Source organism: Triticum aestivum, chromosome 7B, assembly GCF_018294505.1.
Source record: "Triticum aestivum cultivar Chinese Spring chromosome 7B, IWGSC CS RefSeq v2.1, whole genome shotgun sequence".
Classification (NCBI taxonomy): domain Eukaryota; kingdom Viridiplantae; phylum Streptophyta; class Magnoliopsida; order Poales; family Poaceae; genus Triticum; species Triticum aestivum.
In genome coordinates, this window is record NC_057813.1 from 748372510 (window position 1) to 748380036 (window position 7527).

General features: G+C 46.0%; 1 pseudogene; it reads left to right on the top strand.

Annotated features, from left to right (window-relative positions):
• Positions 1 to 209: 209 nt before the first annotated feature.
• The window catches only part of LOC123158743 (U-box domain-containing protein 75-like), a 48753-nt pseudogene continuing 41435 nt past the window's right edge, over positions 210 to 7527 (top strand).

The following is a 7527-nucleotide window of genomic DNA, read 5'->3' on the forward strand; positions in this document are numbered from 1 at the left end:
GATGACCTCGAACAAACATAGCACAATGGAACAAAATGAAGAGCATCTCATGATGAACATTTTCATATATCATGTGCACAAAATGGAGCAGTATGCAGAGAGTTATGGCAGGTCAAACATAGCACCAGAAAGTTCAAAATCAGGGACTTAGGCAAATTTTCACCTCGCAGAAAACGGGACGGGGACGTTCCGGGACGGAGAGATCCGGGATGGGGAGGCATTTGGAAGGCGGGCCTTGTGGATCTGATCCCACTCTCGTGGATCTGGTCGGGCGGATCTCCGGCGAGCGGCACGGTGCTCCGGCGAGGAAGGGCGGCGGCCAAGGCGGCGGACGGCGGCGGTGGTGCAGGGGCGGCGACGGCTCGGGCAGCAGAGGGCGCACCGGCGAGGAGGCCGAGGCCGACGGCGAAGGGCGGCGACTCATGGTGGCGCACGGTGGCAGGGAGGCGCCGGCGGGCGGGGGCCGGGGAGGCTCCGACGAGCAGGGGCGATGGAGGGCGGCGGGACGACGGGGCGAGGTCGCCGGCCGGAAGAACGGCGGCGAGTGGGCACCGGCGCGGGAACCGGGGCACACGGCGGCGAAGGAAGGCGCCGCGCGGGCCGGCGGGGCCCAGATGCGTCCCGGAGCGGGCCGGCTGCGGGCTCCCGCGGGCCGCGGCAGAGGAGGCGCGGGGAGGACGGCGGCACGACATGTGGCGGCGGCGGATTGGGTGGGCAGCGGCGGCTGGACGTGTCCGGCCGTCACGGACGTATCCGGTGGCGGCGGGAGGAAGAGGACTAGGGTTTGGACGCAAATTTTAGGGGAGGGGACTATTTTATAGGTAGAGGGAGGTAGGAGGCTCCAAAGGGAGAGCGGTTTTCGGCCACACGATCGTGATCGAACGACCGAGAGCATGGAGGGGGTTTGGATGGGTTTTGGGCCACTTTGGAGGGGTGTTGGGCTGCAAAGAGAAGGGGCTTTTACGGTTACCCGGTTAACCGTTGGAGTATCAAACGACCTCCAAATGGCACGAAACTTGACAAGCGGTCTACCGGTGCTATACCAAGGCCGCTTGGCAAACCTCTGCCCATTCCGAGAAAGTTTAACACCCGCTCACAACAGGAGACAAAAGGGGGACGCTAGAGGAGATAGGAGTGCCGGATTGCAAAACGGACAACGGGGAAAATGCTCAGATGCATGAGACGAACACGTATGCAAAATGAGATGCACATGATAACATGGCAATATGCAACACGCAAGCAAATGACATGGCAATGAAGGCGAATAACTGGTGGATACCTGGCGCATCGAATCCGGGGCGTTACAACACTCCTCCACTAACAAGAGATCTCGTACCAAGATCTTAGGAATGGGATGGAAGGGAAAACGGATGAGGTGAAACAAGAACTCGAGAGTAGAAGGAAAGAATCGAGAGCACTCGAGAAGAAGAGAGGAACGACGAGAATGACGAGAATCGAAAGCTCACGGAATCCAATAGACTACGAAACCACTCCGGTTAGAACAAGATAAGAAATGAATAAGACTGAAAGGATTTAGGCAGCACTCCGGCTGAACATGGAAATAATAGAACATGAACTTGAGAGGATGGAATGATACTTGATGAAGACATGACACAAAACCTCCGGAAAGAATTGAAAGAGTTGAATGAAAAGAACGGAGAAGAAAATGACAACTTGTGCCACGAATGAAATTGAAAGCATCTTTAGAAGGAAGGTTTAAACGGAGTTGTTGAGAAAATCAACAACGAAAAGGATAAGCTTGTTGTGGTCTTAAAGCTAACATCTCAAGATCATAAGGTGATAACCGGCCACAAACGAAAATGATTGGATAGCTGAGAAGAACGAAGAAATGCAAAACTCCACTCAAAAGAATACGGAGAATTAATCACACTTCAAGACGCGAGAAGAAAATAAACTTGAACTCCTCCAACAAAATCTTGATGAACACTAGAAGAATGAATTAAATCATGAAGAACCACCATGAAGAACTCCGATAAACACAAGGACAATGAGATGGAATTGAAGGATGAAAGGGATAATATTAAAGCCTTGCGATGACTTAGATGGAGGTTCATGACGGAACAAGCGAGAAGCTTGAAACTCCGGAAAATAAAAGATGAAAACACTTGAAACTAGAATTTATTCATCAAGAACAAACTCCAAAGGAAAAGATCAATCACTTGGATGGAATAAGAATAAGATTTATTGTATGCTTATCCTTCATCGGATTAAATTGATGACAAGCAATGGATTCTTGCATACTACTTATTCTTCTTGAAAAGGATTGAGAAGTGACATATTGCAAACTTGAGAAGGTCTTCATGAACCACTGGTAGGATTGAAAAAAAACAAATGAATTAAAATGATAATCAAAGAAAAAGAATCTGAAAGAACCACCGTTAGAATTCGGAAATGACTGATGAAAGAGAATGCATCACCGGGAAGAATTAGAAAAGCACAAAGATACTTTGAGGGATAAAAGAGACAAGATAACAAAATGATCGCGAACTGATTGAAGAATACTTGAACGAAGCACCGGAAGAATATTGAGACGAACAAAGGGGCACGGATATAGAATAATTGGAGAACGAATCTGAAAACTTAGAACGAAGAAATATTTTGAAATGGAGGCCTCCGGATCAACGAAACAGGAAAGCAACTCCTGAAATACTCCGGATGGGTAAGAAAAGGAATATCTGACAAACGGAATAATTCGAGAGGATGACATGAAGCTAGAACCACGAAACTTCGAGAGAATGGACAAGATTTAAGAGAAATTCTTCTTTGGTCTTCAAATGTTGAGAAGGATGACGAGAAATACCACCAAAATTACTGACATACTCCAGGAGAATGAAAAGCGAAGAGGTTGCGCCAACAATGAAATGATTTGAAATCGATCTTGGAGAAGGCATGTGACTGATGTGATCCATTCTTACATCACACTTGAAAAGAATTGAGAATAACTCCGGGGGAATTAGGAGAGTCAGGTAAGATCCTGGGAAAAGACCTGTGGGTTAGGGCCCACTGAAGAGAAAAACACCATTGAAAAGGATTGTTGAACAGATAGATGATGCACCAGAACAATTGAAATATTTGAATGAGGTGACAACCTCGAATTAAGTGGAACACAAACGAATCTCCTGAGATGTCTTGAACACTTTGAAAAGATAAACTAACGAGAGGCGAACGAGCAGGGAAAACACTTGATCCAAGAAAAAGAATGTGATCAACCGAAAAACTTGAATTGAGTCCACCGGAGAAGAAAAAGAGATAAAGAATGTCCACCGAGACGAGAATTCACCGGTTGAAATGATTGAGGGAAGACTGAAGAGACTCCGTACGAATGAAAATTGATGCTTGAAAGAGACTCAGGTTCCGGGAAGAAGAGGGTGGGAGGGCGGGAAAACAAAGGCAACTTGGATAGGGGAAAAACCGATGAATAACTTGAAGAGTAAACACCGGTTGAAATCACTGAAGAAAGAAAGCAAAGACTTCGCGCGAGTAGGATGGATACTCGATTACAGACTCCGGCTCCGAGAAGAAAAGGGGTGGGTGGGTGGGAAAAGAAAACAACTGAGGATTGAACTTGGCAAAGATGAAGAGGCTCGAGTCAACTTGACGAGAAAATGCACCGGATGAAAACAATTGAGAACCAACTATCTGAAAACCAACCGCGTGAACCTAAAGAAAAAATTTGAATGGGAATAGGAGTAATTCAAAACACCTACGTCAAGATTCCTCACCAGAGCGACGAAGGGGCTGAGGAGTAAAAAGAATTCCTACTCTCCGATATAACTAGACTCCGAAAACGGTTTTCCTCTAGACTCGACAACGGCCAAACTACACGATCAATCAAGGGGGCTCCTAAGGTCGGTCGAGGATCTGATACCTACTTGTCACGCCCAAGATGTGACCCTATCCTAAAGGAACTCGAAGGTCCCACCAAGGATAGAAGCGCATCTTGAAGACGCTTTTGCAAGGTGGATATCATTACATCAACATTACATAATAGATAGGGATACATACATAAGGCATACAATGCCACACGAATACAACATCATATTACATAAGAGAACCATCCGTCTACGGATGAAACACAAACATAAACTCAAACGACATCCACCCTGCTAGCCCAGGCTGCCGACCTGGAACCTATCCCCTGATCGAAGAAGAAGCAGAAGGAGAACTCCAAAACAAGCAAACATCGCTCTCGCGTCATGATCATCGCATAACCTGTACCTACAACTGTTGTTGTAGTAAAATGTGAGCCACGAGGACTCAGCAATCCCATTACCATGGGTATCAAGACTAGCAAAGCTTAATGGGTAAGGAAAGGATAAGTGGTGAGGTTCCAGCAGCGACTAAGCATGATATGGTGGCTAACATACGCAAATGAGAGCGAGAAGAGAGCAAGCGGAACGGTCGTGAAGCTAGCAATGATCAAGAGGTGATCCTGAACTCCTACTTATGTCAAACATAACCCAAAACCGTGTTCACTTACCGGACTCCGCCGAGAAGAGACCATCACGACTACACACGCGGTTGATGCGTTTTAATTCAAATTTGGTGTCAAGTTATCTACAACCGGACACTAACAAATTCCCATCTACCACATAACCGCGGACACGGCTCTCGAAAGTTTATACCCTGCAGGGGTGTCCCAACTTAGCCCATGATAAGCTCTCGCGATCAACGAAGGATATAGCTTCTCCCAAGAAGACCCGATCAGTCTCGGAATCCCGGTTTACAAGACATTTCGACAATGGTAAAACAAGACCAGCAAAGCCGCCCGATGCGCCGACAATCCCGATAGGAGCTGCACATATCTCGTTCTCAGGGCAACACCTGATGAGCAATCCGTACAACTAAAACCAGACCTCAAGTTTCCCTGAGGGGGCGCTGCAAACGGCTCTTGTTCGGACCAACACTTAGAGAAGCACTGGCCCGGGGGGGCTAAAATAAAGATGACCCTCGAGCTCCGGAAACCCAAGGGAAAAAGGGCTAGGTGAGGCAAATGGTAAAACCCAGGTTGGGCCTTGCTGGAGGAGTTTTATTCAAAGCGAACTGTCAAGGGGGTCCCATAAATCACCCGACCACGTAAGGAACGCAAAATCCGGGAACATAACACCGGTATGACGGAAACTAGGGCGGTAAGAGTGGAACAAAACACCAGGCGTAAGGCCGAGCCTTCCACCCTTTACCAAGTATATAGATGCATTAATAATATAAGAGATATTGTGATATGCCAACATAATCCTGTCCACCATGGAGCAATCTTCAACTTCACCTGCAACTAACAACGCTATAAGAGGGGCTGAGCAAAGCGGTAACATAGCCAAGCAATGGTTTGCTAGGAAGGGTGAAAAGGTTAGAGGCTGACATGGCTATTTGGGAGGCTTGAAGAGCAAATGATAGGTAGCGCAGCATAGCGATAGAACGAAGCAACTAGCATAGCAATGATAGTAGTGAGATCCAAGGTGACGGTCATCTTGCCTGAAATCCCGCAAGGAAGAAGAACGAATCCATGAAGAATATGAAGCCACGAAGACAAACCAAGCGTAGACGAACGAATCCTCACGATCGCAACGAAACGGGAACTATCGAGAAGAAGCACACAACATGGTAAACACACCACACATAGACAAGACATGATGCACAACAAGCATGATGCATGACAAAGCTACATGAGGCTACTCATGGCAAGAGATGATTGCAAACACGAGCAACACATCAAAGCAAGTTTAAATGAGGCCGGAAACAACATATAACAATTCCGGTAAGTCCTCATATGCAAGTTTCAAAGTTGTACAGAACTGAATAAAACTTATGCTAAAGTTGTTAAACAGCAAGTTAAGATGCACCAAAATGATCTAGACGAAATTCTAGTCAAGTTACATATAAAGTTCATTAGATTCGGAGCTACGGCCTAGAAGATATGAACAAAACAAGTTAAACATGGCATTGATGCTAAATGCATACAAACATCAAGCAAACACCTCAAAACAAGGATGCAACATGATAATATGAAACTACTTGCAAATTTAAGCAAGTTTCATATGGAGCACACTCAAAACGGAGCAACAGTTCAACACACACTCTATACAAGACATAACAACAATCTGTCCATAACAGCAACTAGGCATCTAGCAAGCATCAAAACAACATGCTACAGTACCACGATATGAAAACAAAAGGCATGGACATGATGTACAGGTAAAGCATGACAAAACATGAACACTGAGCTATCTCCAGAAAACACTATAACATGCTCAAAAGGTCATGGCAAGATTGCAAATAGTAACAGTTTCAGACTTTGCAGAAATAACATCAGGTTGCAATGTTTAGAGCTATCAAACATGTTATAGAAACTTATCATGGCAAACAAAGGCATGGAATGAATCTACTAATTGCATAGAACAAAAGTCCTTTACTGACCATGAGCCAAAAGGGCACAGAAAATATGATGGCACCCATGTAAACATAGCAAGTGATATGACAGATTCATACATGGCAGGAACAACAATAAGTAGGCATGTTGGTGAGCTTGAACCTCTCACCATAGAGCAGTACATGGCATGGCAAGGAAACCAACAGTAAGAATACATGTTTATGAAGCTAAGCATGGCAAGAGCAAGTTCATAGAGTGCATGGATCACTAGAAAAACACATGGCAAAACTGAACTTAAAGTTAACAGACTGACAGCAACATTATTTATCAAGTTTGGAGCAAGATAACAACAAGTTACAGCAGGCTATAAATGCAACCAGGGGCATGAATAAATATAGCATGACATATATAACAAAACATCCTTAGTGAACATCTCCAGATAATGCATGGAATGACTTGTAGAAGCAGGTTTACATAGCATCATAATATAACAGAATCAGACTAGCAAAACAGTAACAGCAAGTACCCTACTTCACGAGCTCGATGCACTCAGTACAAGACTCACAAAAATACAAGACAAGCAACCCTGTAAAGATGACATGATGTAGTACAAAACACTTGTAGAGCTCATGCTCATAGGATGCACACATCAAATGCAAGGAAAATGACAAATCACCAAGTTATAACAGTTTCAGCAGGTTAACATCATATAACACTCTTGCAACGATGATTCGGGCATCAAGATGACCTCAAACAAACATGGCACAATGGAACAAAATGAAGAGCATCTCATGATGAACATTTTCATATATCATGTGCACAAAATGGAGCAGTATGCAGAGAGTTATGGCAGGTCAAACATAGCACCAGAAAGTTGAAAATCAGGGACTTGGGAAAATTTTCACCTCGCAGAAAACGGGACGGGGACGTTCCGGGATGGGGAGGCGTTTGGAAGGCGGGCCTGGTGGATCTGATCCCACTCTCGCGGATCTGGCCGGGCGGATCTCCGGCGAGCGACGCGGTGCTCCGACGAGGAAGGGCGGCGGCCAAGGCGGCGGACGGCGGCGGTGGCGCAGGGGCAGCGACGGCTCGGGCGGCGGAGGGTGTGCCGGCGAGGAGGCTGAGGCCGACGGCGAAGG